Raw genomic sequence first — 18,553 nt, 5'->3', positions numbered from 1 at the left:
GGTTGGGGGGCGCGCTCTCCTACCTCGTGGCCTCCTCGCTTCTTTCTTGACATCCACTCCAAGTCTCCTAGATCACTTTTGTTCCAAAAATAACTCTCCCGAAGGTTTCATTCCGTTTGGATTCTGTTTGATATTCATTTTTTGCGAAACACTGAAATAGGCAAAAAAACAGCAATTTGCACTGGGCATTTGCTTAGTAGGTTAGTCCCAAAAATAATATAAAAAGGTATATTAAAGCCCATTAAATATCCAAAACAGATAATATAATAGCATGGAACAATCAAAAACTATAGATACGTTGGAGACGTATCAAGCATCCCCAAGCTTAATTCCTGCTCGTGCTCGAGTAGGTAAATGATAAAAACAGAATTTTTGATGTGGAATGTTGCCTAGCATAATTCTCAATGTAATTTTCTTTATTTTGGCATGAATGTTCAGATTCGAAAGATTCAAGACAAAAGTTTAATATTGATATAAAAATAATAATACTTCAAGCATACTAACAAAGCAATCATGTCTTCTCAAAATAACATGGCCAAAGAAAGTTATCCCTACAAAATCATATAGTCTGGCTATGCTCTATCTTCATCACACAAAGTATTTAATCATGCACAACCCCGATGACAAGCCAAGCAATTGTTTCATACTTTTGATGTTCTCAAACTTTTTCAATCTTCACGCAATATATGAGCGTGAGCCATGGACATAGCACTATATGTGGAATAGAATGGTGGTTGTGGAGAAGACAAAAAAGGAGAAGATAGTCTCACATCAACTAGGCGTATCAACGGGCTATGGAGATGCCCATCAATAGATATCAATGTGAGTAAGTAGGGATTGCCATGCAACGGATGCACTAGAGCTATAAGTGTATGAAATCTCAAAAAGAAACTAAGTGGGTGTGCATCCAACTCGCTTGCTCACGAAGACCTAGGGCATTTTGAGGAAGCCCATCATTGGAATATACAAGCCAAGTTCTATAATGAAAAATTCCCATTAGTATATGAAAGTGACAACATAGGAGACTCTCTATCATGAAGATCATGGTGCTACTTTGAAACACAAGTGTGGTAAAAGGATAGTAACATTTGTCCCTTCTCTCTTTTTCTCTCATTTTTCTCATTTTTTTCTTTTTTTCGTCCGGAGTCTCATCCCGACTTGTGGGGGAATCATAGTCTCTTCATCCTTTCCTCACATGGGACAATGCTCTAATAATGATGATCATCACACTTTTATTTACTTACAACTCGATACTACAACAAAATATGACCCTATGTGAATGCCTCCGGCGGTGTACCGGGATATGCAATGAATCAAGAGTGACATGTATGAAAGAATTATAAAGATGGCTTTGCCACAAATACGATGTCAACTACATGATCATGCAAAGGAATATGACAATGATGAAGCATTCATTACAAACAGAATGGTGGAAAGTTGCATGGCAATATATCTCGGAATGGCTATGGATATGCCATAACAGGTAGGTATGGTGGCTGTTTTGAGGAAGGTATATGGTGGGTGTATGATACCGGCGAAAGGTGCGCGGTATTAGAGAGGCTTGCAATGGTGGAAGGGTGAGAGCGTGTATAATCCATGGACTCAACATTAGTCATAAAGAACTCACATACTTATTGCAAAAATCTATTAGTTATCGAAATAAAGTACTACGTGCATGATCCTAGGGGGATAGATTGGTAGGAAAAGACCATCGCTCGCCCCCGACCGCCACTCATAAGGAAGACAATCAATAAATAAATCATGCTCCGACTTCATCACATAACGGTTCACCATGCGTGCATGCTACGGGAATCACAAACTTCAACACAAGTATTCCTCAAATTCACAACTACTCAACTAGCATGACTCTAATATCACCATCTCCATATCTCAAAACAATCATCAAGTATCAAACTTCTCTTAGTATTCAATGCACTTATATGAAAGTTTTTATTATATCCCTCTTGGATGCCCATCATATTAGGACTAAATTCATAACCAAAGCAAACTACCATGTTGTTTAGAGACTCTCAAAATAATACAAGTGACGCATGAGAGTTCATCTATTTCTATAAAATAAAACCACCATCGTGTTCTAAAAAGATATAAGTGAAGCACTAGAGCAACAACAAACTACTCCAAAAGATACAAGTGAAGATCAATGAGTAGTCGAATAATTATGCAACTATATGAAGACTCTCTAACATTTAATAATTCCAGATCGTTAGAACAAGTATTTCTCAAATTCACAACTACTCAACTAGCATGACTCTAATATCACCATCTTCATATCTCAAAACAATCATCAAGTATCAAACTTCTCATAGTATTCAATGCACTTTTTATGAAAGTTTTTATTATACCCATCTTGGATGCCTATCATATTAGGACTAATTTTATAAGCAAAGCAAATTACCATGCTATTCTAAAAGACTCTCAAAATGATATAAGTGAAGTATGAGATATCAATAATTTCTATAAAATAAACCACCACCGTGCTCTTAAAGGATATAAGTGAAGCACTAGAGCAAATTTATCTAGCTCAAAAGATATAAGTGAAGCACATAGAGTATTCTAATAAATTCTGATTCATGTGTGTCTCTCAAAAAGGTGTGTACAGCAAGTATTATTGTGGTAAACTAAAAATCAAAGACTCAAATCATACAATACGCTCCAAGTAAAACACATATCATGTGGTGAATAAAAATATAGCCTCAAGTAAAGTTACCGATGGACGAAGATGAAAGAGGGGATGCCTTCCGGGCATCCCCAAGCTTAGGCTTTTGGTTGTCCTTAAATTTTACCTTGGGGTGCCTTGGGAATCCCCAAGCTTAGGCTCTTTCCACTCCTTATTCCAAAATCCATCAAATCTTTACCCAAAACTTGAAAACTTCACAACACAAAACTCAACACAAAATCTCATGAGCTCCGTTAGTATAAGAAAACAAACCACCACTTCAAGGTACTGTAATGAACTCATTCTTTAATCATATTGGTGTTAAACCTACTGTTTCCAACTTATCTATGGTTCATACCCCCCGATACTAGCCATAGATTCATCAAAATAAGCAAACAACACGCGAAAAACAGAAACTGTCAAAAACAGAACAGTTTGTAGTAATCTGTAGGTTTCGAATACTTATGTAACCCCAAAAATTCTGAAATTAATTGGTGTACGTGAGTAATTTGTGTATTAATCATCTGCAAAAAAATCAACCTAATTGCACTCTCCAGTAAAAAATGGCAGCTAATCTTGTGAGCGCTAAAGTTTCTGTTTTTTACAGCAAGATCGCAAAGACTTCCCCCAAGTCTTCCCAAAGGTTCTACTTGGCACAAACACTAATTAAAAACATAAAACCACATCTAAATATAAGCTAGATGAATTATTTATTACTAAAAGGAAAAAACAAAATTAAAATTGGGTTGCCTCCCAACAAGCGCTATCGTTTAACGCCCCTAGCTAGGAATAAAAACAAGAATAGATCTAGGTATTGTCATCTTTGATATGCAATTCATAAGTGGCTCTCATAATATATTCATAAGGTAATTTAATTTTCTTCCTAGGAAAGTGTTCCATGCCTTTCCTTAATCTAATATTTCCTTCTTTCATATCAATAATTGCACCAATCGTTCTAAGGAAAGGTCTACCAAGAATAATAGGACATGTAGGATTGCAATCTATATCAAGAACAATGAAGTCTACGGGCACATAATTCCTATTTTCAACAATAATAAAATCATTAATCCTTCCCATAGGTTTCTTAATGGTGGAATCCGCAAGATGCAAATTTAAAGAACAATCATCAAATTCACGGAAACCTAACACATCACACAAAGTTTTTTGGAATCATGGAAACACTAGCACCCAAATCACATAAAGCATAGCATTAATGGTCTTTAATTTTAATTTTAATAGTAGGTTCCCACTCATCATAAAGTTTTCTAGGGATAGAAACTTCTAATTCAAGCTTTTCTTCATAGGATTGCATTAAGGCATTAACGACATGTTTGGTAAAAGCTTTATTTTGATCATAAGCATGAGGAGAATTTTGGCACGGAATGCAACAAGGAAATACAATCTATCAAAGAGAAATTATCATAATTAAATTCCTTGAAATCCAAAATAGTGGGTTCATTGCTATGTAAAGTTTTGACCTCTTCAATCCCACTTTTACCAATTTTTGCATCAAGATCTAAAAACTCCGAATCATTGGGATGCCTTTTAACTAAAGTTGACTCATCTCCAGTCCCATAATTATCAAGATTAATATTTCAAAACAAAGATTTAATAGGAGACACATCAATCACTTTTAGATCTTCATCCTTATTATCATGAAAACTAGAAGAACACACTTTTATAAAGCAATCTTTTTTAGCACGCATCCTAGCGGTTCTTTCTTTGCACTCACCAATGGAAATTCTCATAGATTTGAGAGACTCATTGATATCATGCTTAGGTGGAATAGATCTAAGTTTCAAAGAATCAACATCAAGAGAAATTCTATCCACGTTCCTAGCCAACTCATCAATCTTAGGCAATTTTTCTTCAAGCAAAGCATTGAAATTCTTTTGCAAAATCATAAATTCTTTAACACTAGTCTCAAAATCAGAGGGCATCTTATTAAAATTTGCATAAGAGTTGTTGTAGGAATTAGCATAATTATTAGAGGAATTACTAGGAAACGGCCTAGGATTAAAGTTTCCTCTATACGCATTGTTACCAAAATTGTTCCTACCAACAAAATTCACATCCATAGATTCATTATTATTCTCAATCAAAGTAGACAAAGGCATATCATTAGGATCAGAAGAAACACTATTATTAGCAAACAATTTCATAAGTTCATCCATCTTTCCACTCAAAACATTAATTTCTTCTATAGCATGAACCTTTTTACTAGTAGATCTTTCGGTGTGCCATTGATAATAATTAACCATAATATTATCTAGGAGTTTAGTAGCTTCTCCTAAAGTGATTACCATAAAAGTGCCTCCCGCGGCTAAATCTAAAAGATTTCTAGAAGTAAAATTCAATCCGGCATAAAAATTTGGTATAATCATCCATAAATTCAAACCATATGTAGGGCAATTATGTATCATTAATTTCATGCTCTCCCAAGCTTGCGCAACATGCTCGTGATCAAGTTGCTTAAAATTCATAATGTCGTTTCTAAGAGAGATGATCTTAGTGAGAGGAAAATATTTAGAGATAAAAGCATCTTTGCACTTATTCCATGAATCAATACTATTTTTAGGCAAAGACGAAAACCAAGTTTTAGCACGATCTCTAAGCGAAAACGGAAATAGCTTCAATTTAACAATATCATTATCCACATATTTCTTCTTTTGCATATCACATAAATCAACAAAGCTGTTTAGATGGGTAGCAGCATCTTCACTAGGAAGGCCAGAAAATGGATCTTTCATAACAATGTTCAGCAAAGCAGTATTAATTTCACAAGATTCAGCATCGGTAAGAGGAGCAATCAGAGTACTAAGAAAATCATTATTGTTGGTATTGCAAAAGTCACACAATTTAGTATTGTCTTGAGCCATCGTTACAAACAATCCAACACACAAGCACACAAGAAGCAAGCAAAAAGATATGAACAGAAAAGAGGCGAGGGGAAAAGAGGATGAATAAAACGGCAAGGGTGAAGTGGGGGAGAGGAAAACGATAGGCAAATGACAAATAATGTAATGTGAGGGATAAGAGTTTGTGATGGGTACTTGGTATATCTTGACTTGTGCATAGACGGCGCCATAAATAACTAGTTGTTGGGAGATCAAATCTTGACTTGACTTGGTGCAACCTCCCCGGCAACGGCGCCAGAAATCCTTCTTGCTACCTCTTGAGCATGTGTTGGTTTTCCCTTGAAGAGGAAAGGGTGATGCAGCAAAGTAGCGTAAGTATTTCCCTCAGTTTTGAGAACCAAGGTATCAATCCAGTAGGAGGTAGCACGCAAGTCTCCTACTACTTGCACAAACAAACAAGAACCTCGCAACCAACGCGATAAAGGGGTCGTCAATCCCTTCACGGTCACTTACGAAAGTGAGATCTGATAGAGATAATAAGATAAATATTTTTGGTATTTTTATTGTATAGATTGGAAAATAAAGATTGCAAAATAAACTACGATAGAAATAGCAAGTAGATATGAAAATAATATGATGGAAGATAGACCCGGGGCCATAGGTTTCACTAGTGGCTTATCTCAAGATAGCAAATTCTATGATGGGTGAACAAATTACTGTCGAGAAATTGATAGAAAAGCGCATAGTTATGAGAATATCTAGGCATGATCATGCATATAGGCATCACGTCCGCGACAAGTAAACCGAAACGATTCTGCATCTACTACTATTACTCCACACATTGACCGCTATCTAGCATGCATCTAGAGTATTAAGTTCATAAGAACAGAGTAACGCATTAGGCAAGATGACATGATGTAGAGGGATAAACTCAAGCAATATGATATAAACCCCATCGTTTTATCCTCGATGGCAACAATACAATACGTGCCTTGCTTCCCCTGCTGTCACTGGGAAAGGACACCGCAAGATTGAACCCAAAGCTAAGCACTTCTCCCATTGAAAGAAAGATAAATCTAGTAGGCCAAACCAAACTGATAATTCGAAGAGACTTACAAAGATATTAAATCATGCATAAAAGAATTCAGAGAAGAACCAAATATTGTTCATAGATAATCTTGATCATAAACCCACAATTCATCGGATCTCGACAAACACACCTCAAAAAGAATTACATCGAATAGATATCCAAGAGAATCGAGGAGAACTTTGTATTGAGATCCAAAGAGAGAAAAGAAGTCATCTAGCTAATAACTATGGACCCGAAGGTCTGAGGTAAACTACTCACACATCATCGGAGAGGCTATGGTGTTGATGTAGAAGCCTCCGTGATCGATTCCCCCTCTGGTGGAGAGCCGGAAAAGGCCCCAAGATGGGATCTCACGGGTACAGAAGGCTGCGGCGGTAAAACAGGGTTTCGTGGTGCTCTTGGATGTTTTCAGGGTATATGCGTATATATAGGAGGAAGAAGTAGGTAAGTGGAGCTGCGAGGGGCCCACGAGGGTGGGGGCGCGCCCACCCCCCCTGGGGCACACCCTCCTACCTCGTGGCCTCCTTGCTTCTTTCTTGACGTCCACTCCAAGTCTCCTGGATCACGTTTGTTCCAAAAATAACTCTCCCGAAGGTTTCATTCCGTTTGGATTCCATTTGATATTCCTTTTCTGCGAAACACTGAAATAGGAAAAAAACAGCAATTTGCACTGGGCCTTTGGTTAGTAGGTTAGTCCCAAAAATAATATAAAAAGGTATATTAGAGCCCATTAAGCATCCAAAACAGATAATATAATAGCATGGAACAATCAAAACTTATAGATACGTTGGAGACGTATCACAAACCTTTGTGAAGACAAAGGGCCTGCAAGGCCTAGATAGGAACCAAGAAACAAGACAACAACAAGGCCCCTTGCCGTGGATGCCCACGAGGCCCCGGCAAGGCTCCTGCCAAATATACCCACAAGGCCCTGGCAAGACTCTTGCCGAGGGCGCCCACAAGGCCCCGGCAAGGCCCTTGCCGGGAAGATCAGCAAGACCGCGGCAAGGCCTTGCTGCCTCGTCGCAACCCCAGCTCAACGGCCGACCCACCAACTAAGCAGGTACCCACGTGGCAATACATGTCTCCTAAGCCAACTAGTCAAGCACCTACGTGGTGGCATGCAGATCTTCGTGAAGACCCTGCCACCACGCTAGCTCAGCAGCCTGCCAGCCTACATGGCACTACATGCCTCATTGGCCTGGACGCGTGTAGGAGCAAGGCGAAGTGGTGACGGACGGGATGGGCTTCGTTGCCATCCACGATAAAGCAATAGGACACCTAAGTAGCGCATTTAATGTGTTTTGTCCCGTAATGTCAGACAATAAACTCGACTACTATACAACTTTCCACCTCCTGTGTGCCACTGTTGCAGCCCCTTTGACTATAAAAGGAGGCCCGCGGCGTACTGTGAGAGGATTGGACTTTTTGGACCCTGCACACTTTGTAGCTAGTCCAAGAACACCAGATAAACACAAACCAGCAGGAGTAGGGTATTACGCATCACTTGCGGCCTGAACCTGGATAAACTCCCCCATGTTGATCTTCTAAACCCGCTCTTTCCATAGCCCCGCCCCCGCCAACCGTAGAAGGGATTCCCTATGATCCCACATGTGTTCTTCTCACCGACATGCATCGAGTGGCTCAATGGAATGATGGAAGGTGGGTGGGTTTGGACCAATGAAGTCCGTAATGGAAACCAACTCATTACGTCGTGATACGTCCATTTTGCATCATGCTTTTATATCGATATTTATTGCATTATGGGTTGTTATTACACATTATGTCATAATACTTATTCCTATTCTCTCTTATTTTACAAGGTTTACATAAAGAGGGAGAATGCCGGCAGCTGGGATTCTGGGCTGGAAAAGGAGCAAATATTAGAGACCTATTCTACACAACTCCAAAAGTCCCGAAACTTCACGGATGATGTTTTCCAAATATATAAAAAATACTAAGTGCAAGAACTTCACCAGGGGGCCACACCCTGCCCACGAGGGTGGGGGCGCGCACCCCTACCTTATGGGCCCCCTGGTGGCCCTCCGGTGGCCATCTTCTGCTATATGGAGTCTTTCGATGGGAAAAAAATCATAAGCCATCTTCTCGGACGAAGCTCCAGCGCCACGAGGCGAAACCTTGGCGGAACCAATCTAGGGCTCTGGCAGAGCTGTTCTGCCGGGGAAACTTCCCTCCCGGAGGGGGAAATCATCGCCATCGTCATCACCAACGCTCCTCTCATCGGGAGAGGGAAATCTCCATCAACATCTTCATCAGCACCATCTCATCTCAAACCCTAGTTCATCTCTTGTATCCAATTCTTGTCTCCAAGTTCGGGATTGGTGCCAGTAGGTTGCTAGTAGTGTTAATTACTCCTTGTAGTTGATGCTAGTTGGTTTAATTGGTGGAAGATCATATGTTCATATCCTATATGCATATTAATACCCCTCTGATTATGAACATGTTTATGCTTTGTGAGTAGTTGCTTTTGTTCCTCAGGACATGGGAGAAGTCTTGCTATTAGTAGTCATGTGAATTTGGTATTCGTTCGATATTTTGATGAGATGTACGTTGTCTCTCCTCTAGTGGTGTTATGTGAACGTCGACTACATGACACATCACCATTATTTGGGCCTAGAGGAAGGCATTGGGAAGTAATAAGTAGATGATGGGTTGCTAGAGTGACAGAAGCTTAAACCCTAGTTTATGCTTGCTTCGTAAGGGGTTGATTTGGATCCATATGTTTCATGCTATGGTTAGGTTTACCTTAATACTTTTGTTGTATTTGCGGATTCTTGCAATAGAGGTTAATCATAAGTGGGATGCTTGTCCAAGTAATGGCAGCACCCAAGCACCGGTCCACCCACATACCAAATTATCAAAGTACCGAACGCGAATCATCTGAATGTGCTGAAAACTAGCTTGACGATATTCCCATGTGTCCTCGGGAGCGCTTTACATCTTATAAGAGTTTGTCCAGGCTTGTACTTTGCTACAAAAAGGATTGGGCCACCTTGTTGCACCTTATTTACTTTTGTTACTTGTTGCTCGTTACAAATTATCTTATCACAAAACTATATGTTACCACTTATTTCAGTACTTGTAGAGAATACCTTGCTGGAAACCGCTTATCATTTCCTTCTGCTCCTCGTTGGGTTCGACACTCTTACTTATCGAAAGGACTAGGATAGATCCCCTATACTTGTGGGTCATCAAGACTCTTTTCTGGCGTCGTTGCCAGGGAGTGAAGCGCCTTTGGTAGGTGGAATTTGGTAAGGAAAAATTTATATAGTGTGCTAAAATCTACTGTCACTTGTTACCATGGAAGGTAATCCTCTGAGGGGCTTGTTCGGGGTATCTTCACCCCGACCAGTAGAGCAAAGAGTTGCTCCTCAACCTACTGAACCTACTGAAAATGAAAATTAAAATGCTTGCTTTGAAGTTCCTTCAGGTATGATAGAAAAACTGCTAGCTAATCCTTTTCTAGGAGATGGAACAAAACATCCTGATGAACATCTAATATATGTGGATCAAGTTTGTGGATTATTTAAGCTTGCAGGTGTACCCGGAAATGTTGTTAAGAAGAAGTCTTCCCTTTATCTTTGAGGGGAGATGCATCGACATGGTATAGGCTATGTGATGATATGAGGTCTTGGAATTACAAACGATTGAAATTGGAACTTCATCAGAAGTTTTATCCTATGCACCTTGTTCATCGTGATCTCAATTATATATATAATTTTTGGCCTCGCGAAGGAGAAAGCATCGCTCAAGCTTGGGGGAGGCTTAAATCAATGTTATATTCATGCCCCAATCATGAGCTCTCAAGTGAAATGATTATTCAAAATTTTTATGCTCGGCTTTCTGGTAACAATCGCACCATGCTTGATACTTCTTGTGCTGGCTCTTTTATGATGAAGACTATTGAATTCAAATGGGATTTATTGGAAAGAATTAAACGCAACTCTGAAGATTGGGACCTCGACAATGGTAAGGAGTCAGGTATGGCACCTAGTTTTGATTGTGTTAAATCTTTTATGGATACCAATATTTTTCATAAATTTAGCACTAAATTATGGACTTGACTCTGAGATAGTAGCTTCTTTCTATGAATCTTTTTCTACTTATGTTGATCTCCCCAAGGAGAAGTGGTTTAAATATCATCCTCCCATAGAAGTAAAAGTAGCTGCACCTATTAAAGTTGAAGAAAATATTATCACTTAAAATGATCCTATTGTTCCTACTTCTTATGTTGAGAAACCACCTTTCCCTGTTAGGATAAAGGATCATGCTAAAGCTTCAACTATAGTTCGTAAAAGCAATATTAAAACATATACCCCTCCTGAGCAAGTTAAAGTTGAACCTAATATTGCTATTGTTAAAGATCTCTTGTCTGATAATATAGATGGGCATGTTATTTATTTCTGTAATGAAACTGCTAGAATTGCTAAACCCCGTGATAAAGGTAAACCTAGACCTGTGGTAGGCATGCCTGTTATTTCTGTTAAAATAGGAGATCATTGTTATCATGGCTTATGTGATATGGGTGCCAGTTCTAGTGCAATACCTTATTCCTTATACAAAGAAGTTATGCATGATATTGCACCTGCTGAGATGGAAGATATTGATGTCACAATTAAACTTGCCAATAGAAATACTATTTCACCAATGGGAATTGTTAGAGATGTTGAAGTCTTGTGTGGGAAAACTAAATATCCTGCTGATTTTCTTGTTCTTGGTTCCCCACAAGATAGCTTTTGTCCCATTATATTTGGTAAACCCTTCTTAAATATTGTTAATGCTACCATAGATTGCAAAAGAGATGTTGTTACTATCGGTTTAGATGATATGACTCATGAATTTAATTTTTCTAAATTTAGTAGACAACACCGTGAAGAAGAATTACCTAGTAAGGATGAAATTATTGGTCTTGCTTCTATTGCCGTACCTCCTAGTGATCCTTTAGAACAATATTTGCTAGACCATGAAAACGATATGCTTATGAATGAAAGAAGGGAATTAGATGAAGTATCCTTTAAACAGGAACCTATGCCGAAAAACAATTTACCTGTTGAAATCCTAGGGGATCCTCCTCCACCCAAGGGTGATCCCGTGTTTGAGCTTAAACCGTTACCTGATACTCTTAAATATGCTTATCTTGATGAGAAAAAGATATATCATGTTATTATTAGTGCTAACCTTTCAGAACATGAAGAAGAGAGATTATTGAAAACTCTGAAGAAGCACTGTGCTGCTATTGGGTATACTCTTGATGATCTTAAGGGCATTAGTCCCACTCTATGTCAACATAAAATTAGTTTGGAAGAAGATGCTAAACCAGTTTGTGATCATCAACGCCGGCCGAATCCTAAAATGAAAGGAGTGGTAAGAAAGGAGATACTAAAGCTCCTTGAGGCAGGTATAATTTATCCCGTTGCTGATAGTCAATGGGTAAGCCCTGTCCATTGTGTCCCTAAGAAGGGAGGTATTACTGTTGTTCCTAATGATAAAGATGAATTGATTCCTCAAAGAATTATTACAGGTTATAGGATGGTAATTGATTTCTGCAAATTAAATAAGGCTACTAAAAAAGATCATTACCCCTTACCTTTTATCAATCAATTGCTAGTAAGAGTATCCAAACATACACATTTTTGCTTTCTAGATGGTTATTCTGGTTTCTCTCAAATACATGTGTCAGCTAAAGATCAATCAAAGACTACTTTTATATGCCCTTTTGGTACTTTTGCTTATCGACGTATCTATCTACTACCCCTATAAAAGCACGAAAGGGCGGAGAACCAATTCATCTTATCCGTCTAATCCTAGAATCTAATGATCAAGATCTTTCTAATGTTTAGCATCAAACACAGTCAAAGCAACCCACTAATCCCACGATCGATCTCCTGTCAAAAAAAACTCCCACGATCGATCTCCATGGCCCCTGGGTACCGTTTCACCCCCACCAAAATCCCCGCACCTTGCCCCACCTCTTCCCGACAGCATCTGCACCAGCCACCACCGCCGGACGACCTCCACATGTGCCTCTACACGCGCCGCTGGACAGCCGCGCCGTCCAGCGCACGCGCTGCCCGGACCGCCGCGCCATCCATGCGCCGACCGGGTATGCGTCTGCTGCTAGATCTTGGCGCCAATACTGAGACCCCTGATGGAAGGGATGCCACTGAAGTCGGGCACCATCACGGAAGGGCGCATCCATGTTTGACTCCTCGGGGCAGCCGTGCTAACCTGGTTTCGCGCGATGGGAAGGCAGAACCGCGGAAGGACCGCCGCCTGGTGGCCAGGCAGCCTCGGGCCGTAGGGTCAAGCTCGACTCTTCCTCAATCCTTCCTTGGGTGACCTTTCATTCTTGCTCGGTCTGGTTTCCTTCCAATTTGTGTGTGCCATGTTTTTTGGCGTACTAACTGCTTGACGACATTTTCATGTGAGGCATGAGTTCATTGATGCGACCTAATGTCAGCCAGGATTGGTTGATGCAGATCGTGAGGTGTTTGAGAAAAGATTTCAGAGTTCTGGGCATGGCGTCACCGAGGTCTATGTCTTGGTCACTGTGTCCTCCTACACCAACTCTTGGGCTAACATTCATGGCATGTATGTATGTCAGAATGTGTCTTGACCAAAAGGATTTTCTTACAATGTGTGGTTCTTGGTAGTAGTATATACCATCGCATGTATTATTATTCTTGATCGACATTGGTCTGTCATTACTGCATGCCATATTTTTTATGGATAAATATCCCTCTGCTTGGTATATTAGGAATTTTTTTAACACCATTCATGATTTTGACCATTATTATTGTCAGTTTGTCACACCACCGATGGTGCTAAGCTTCATCTTGTTCTTCTTGCGGTGATTGGAATGGATTGGGATCTTCTCCATGGAAGACACTGACTCTTTTTTGGCATAGTCCCCATTACTGCTATCAGCTGGGTTCGGCCATGTATTGGGAATAGAAGAATTGCACAACTACAATTGGCTGACCTATGAAGGTAAAGAATTCTCGATCAACACAAACTAGACTAAGTAGGTATAATTGTTGATGGCTATCTTATTAAGCTATTTTTTGGCGGAGGTATGGTGAGTTGTTTTAAATAGGTCTAAGGATGAAAGGTGTTTGAAGGAATGAATTTTTGAATCAGAACATTTTTTTGATAATTCTGATGCTTTTTTATTACATAAATGAGTGCTTAAAGTATCCCCTAAGTCTTTCTATTTTTACTTGAGTTTTCAAGGTTTGAAGTCAACATTACTTTTCTTTTCTAGCAGACTATTGAGACTATAATATGAGAGATTCAAATGCAGAGTCAGTGATTGGAGAATTAAGCGCTGGCATGGCAATGTTTCTATACAGAGTAGCTTCTACAAGTATTAGCTCACTAGATAGGGTAAGATTGTTTTCAAGTTTTTTTTATGGTTTTGACCACTCTTACCGTATAACATTATAAAGTATAGTTTGCCAAAATCATAAGCAATTTGCAGTGGTGAGCTACCAGTGTAGTTTGGTGTCAAAGAAACAACGCAGGGCTTGTACTGTTTCAGATGTAATTCATTGTTGGGAACTTTCATGCAAATTTATTCCAGTTATATAAATGGTGCACTCCCTGCACTTAGGTGACCAGAATTGATCTATAATGTGGAATTTTCTGAATCCAAACAAATTATATTATCATACATCACCACTAGATTACATGAAGGTTGGTTATGCATGGAGAATGAGGTTAGTAATGTTAGAAATTATAACTGTGAGTTTCTACAACAATGAAATCTAGTAGGAATTTAATTACTGAAGCTAAGCATGTACTTTAATTTCTTTACACGAAAATTTATCAAATTGATGTTTTTTCTTCCTAACGCATTTATTTATATAGAATTAGACCACAGTTACCTAGAAACTACAAATGGTTGGAACATGTGAGGACTAAGTTTGAACCTAAACAATTTGTGTTGGCAACCCAAATACAGTGTTTCTAAGACTGTTCCTGGAGAAACAATTTGAGTTTATCTAGAGAAGAACGAGCTAAATATTGTTACAATATGTCCTTGTTTGGGTCCAGAATTGCAACTTGTTCAATCCAGCAGCAAACTGCTCACATGTTTTAATTATTGATTGACTATGCAATGCTGAAATTTAAATATAGGAGGCCCTAATGTTGTGCATGTGGTGGTGTACGAGAGACCAGAATCATCCAGGACATACATCTGGGCGCCAAATTACGTTGGCACAAAGTTAAGATGTACCCCGACTGCACTTTATTTAAACTGGCAGGTCTCTTTTCTTATCATGTGTTCCTTGTATGTATCAAAATGGCACTTTTCATGTTGTTGAGTTGTTGTCATCAATGGCCTCGTTGCATTGTACAAGTGTAGGGGATTGCGGTTGTTCTGCGTTAGTAGTGTTTGGTGGGCTGCATGTGCGGTCGTGGGTTTTCATGCTTTGTGAGTAGTTCACCCTTGGTCTGAATATGTTAGTTTTCTCTTTGTTAATTCATTGGGCAGCTCTTTTCTTCTTCATTAAACGATAGGCAAATATTTTGCCTCCATTTCAAAAAAAAAGATGGCTCATGTTTCATGAAGGTCTTGTTTTTTGTATGTTTTGAGCAACTCCTTCTGCTTTTGTAGCATGGCTGATGTGGATCATATCTCTCCTATCACATTTATTTCATCAGGAGAATTGAAGAATCTGTAGGAAATTCCCTTGGATAGCATCAAGTACCGCTAACAAATAGGAACTCTACAGGATGTGGTGGGACAGACATCTCACCTTCTTTATCATTTTGCTCTTTTGATGTTGTCTAAGTGCTCAGAAATGAGTCGCGGGCGGCAATGCAAGTGCTTTCTATATATGTCATTGTTTCCCTGAATATTTTATGAAATATTGAAGGATAACTTGGAATGACGAAGTTCCAAATCTTCAGGGAAGATCGTCGCAAAGGAGCTGGTGAAGTGCCACATTGCCTCACGTAGAACTATTTAGTTCAAGATAGTATTACCTATTTTTCTGTTATGTTTTGTTCAAGTTGATTATGTTGACATTGTTTTGAAAAATTTACCATTGTTGATAAAAAGAGCGGATTTGGTATGCCCACCTTGCACAGGACTCCGTTGGCAATGTGGTGTTATGAAATATTGAAAAGCCACTGTCCATTTGAGCTTGCCTCTGTGGTGCGTGTGGACAAAATCCCCCACTGACATCCAAAGGAAAATTCGGTGCTACAGGGGAGATAGAGAGTAGAGTGGCATAGGCAAGAAAGAGACAAACATGTTTGAAACTCCAAGCACTACCACGGGGGAAATCAACCGCGGCGAGTGGGGGCCAAAAGTTGCAGGATGGCGATTTGAGTGGCATGGACCCATCTTGCTTGCTGAGAAGGGTGTTTGCAAAAATTACCGTTTAGATTGTTATAAAATTTTAGTTGGACCCATTCTTAAAAACATGACATGTTGCGTGACCACTATTATGAACAATTTTTTTATTTAGGTAGTCTAGAAAATCAAAGAAATTCATAAGATTACGTGCGTTGCACGTGCACATTTACTAGTGCCTTTTGGTTTATGTAATGCACCTGCTACCTTTCACATATGCATGATGGCTATATTCTCTGACTTCTGTGAAAAGATTTGCGAGGTTTTCATGGACGACTTTTCCGTCTATGGATCTTCTTTTGATGATTGCTTGAGCAACCTTGATCGAGTTTTGCAGAGATGTGAAAAACTAATCTTGTATTGAATTGGGAAAAGTGCCACTTTATGGTTAATGAAGGCATTGTCTTGGGGCATAAAGTTTCTGAAAGAGGGATTGAAGTTGATAAAGCCAAGGTTGATGCTATTGAAAAGATGCCATGTCCCAAGGACATCAAAGGTATAAGAAGTTTCCTTGGTCATGCCGATTTTTATAGGAGGTTCATTAAGGACTTCTCAAAAATCTCCCGGCCTTTGACTAATTTACTACAAAAAGATATACCATTTGTCTTTGATGATGATTGTGTAGAAGCATTTGAAATACTTAAGAAAGCATTGATCTCTGCACCTATTGTTCAGCCACCTGATTGGAGTTTACCCTTTGAGATTATGTGTGATGCTAGTGATTATGCTGTAGGTGCTGTTCTAGGACAAAGAGTTGATAAGAAACTAAATGTTATTCAATATGCTAGTAAAACTCTAGACAATGCTCAAAGAAACTATGCTACTACTGAAAAAGAATTCTTAGCAGTTGTATTTGCCTGTGATCAGTTTAGACCTTATATTGTTGATTCTAAAGTAACTATCCACACTGATCATGCTGCTATTAAGTATATTATGGAAAAGAAAGATGCTAAACCTAGACTTATTAGATGGGTTCTCTTACTACAAGAATTTGATTTGCATATTGTTGATAGAAAAGGAGCTGAGAATCCCGTTGCAGACAACTTGTCTAGGTTAGAAAATGTTCTTGATGACCCACTACCTGTTGATGATAGTTTTCCTGATGAGCAATTAAATGTCATAAATGCTTCTCATACTGCTCCATGGTATGCTGATTATGCTAATTACATTGTTGCTAAGTTTATACCACCTAGTTTCACATACCAGCAAAAGAAAAGGTTCTTCTATGATTTCAGGCATTACTTTTGGGATGACCCACATCTTTATAAAGAAGGAGTAGATGGTGTTATTAGATGTTGTGTACCTAAGCATGAACAATAAAAGATCCTACGCAAGTGTCACTCCAAAGCTTATGGAGGACACCATGCTGGAGATAGAACTGCACATAAGGTACTGCAATCTAGTTTTTATTGGCCTACACTCTTCAAGGATGCCCGTAAGTTTGTCTTATCTTGTGATGAATGTCAAAGAATTGGTAATATTAGTAGACGTCAAGAAATGCCCATGAATTATTCACTTGTTATTGAACCATTTGATGTTTGGGGCTTTGACTATATGGGACCTTTTCCTCCCTCTAATGGTTATACACATATTTTAGTTGATGTTGATTACGTTACTAAGTGGGTAGAAGCTATTCCAACTAGTAGTGTTGATCATAACACTTCTATTAAAATGCTTAAAGAAGTTATTTTTCCAAGATTTGGAGTCCCTAGATATTTAATGACTGATGGTGGTTCACATTTTATTCATGGTGCCTTCCGTAAAATGCTTGCTAAATATGATGTTAATCATAGAATTGCATCTCCTTATCACCCTCAGTCTAGTGGTCAAGTAGAATTGAGTAATAGAGAGCTCAAATTAATTTTGCAAAAGACTGTTAATAGGTCTAGAAAGAATTGGTCCAAGAAACTTGATGATGCATTATGGGCCTATAGAACTGCATATAAAAATCCTATGGGTATGTCTCCGTATAAAATGGTCTATGGAAAAGCATGTCACTTGCCTCTCGAACTAGAACACAAGGCTTATTGGGCTATTAAAGAACTTAATTATGATTTTAAACTTGCCAGTGAGAAGAGGCTATTTGATATTAGCTCACTTGATGAATGGAGAACCCAAGCCTACAAAAATGCCAAGTTGTTTAAAGAAAAAGTTAAAAGATGGCAAGACAAAAGGATACAAAAGTGTGAGTTTAATGTAGGTGACTATGTATTGTTGTACAACTCTTGTTTAAGATATTTTGCAGGAAAACTTCTCTCTAAATGGGAAGGTCCTTACGTTATCGAGGAGGTCTACCGCTCTGGTGCCATAAAAAACAACAACTTCGAAGGCACCAATCCGAAGGTGGTGAACGGTCAAAGAATCAAACACTATATCTCAGGTAATCCCATAAATGTTGAAACCAATGTTATCGAAACTGTAACCCCGAAGGAATACATAAAGAACACTTTCCGGAACGTTTCAGACTCTGAAAAGGAATAGGTATGTGGCACGGTAAGTAAACCGACTCCAAAACAGTTTTTAAGGCAATATTTCTCTGTTTT

This window comes from Triticum aestivum, chromosome 5A (assembly GCF_018294505.1).
Source record: "Triticum aestivum cultivar Chinese Spring chromosome 5A, IWGSC CS RefSeq v2.1, whole genome shotgun sequence".
Taxonomy (NCBI): Eukaryota; Viridiplantae; Streptophyta; class Magnoliopsida; order Poales; family Poaceae; genus Triticum; species Triticum aestivum.
The sequence above is the reverse complement of the archived record's forward strand: the minus strand, read 5'-3'. Positions refer to the sequence as shown.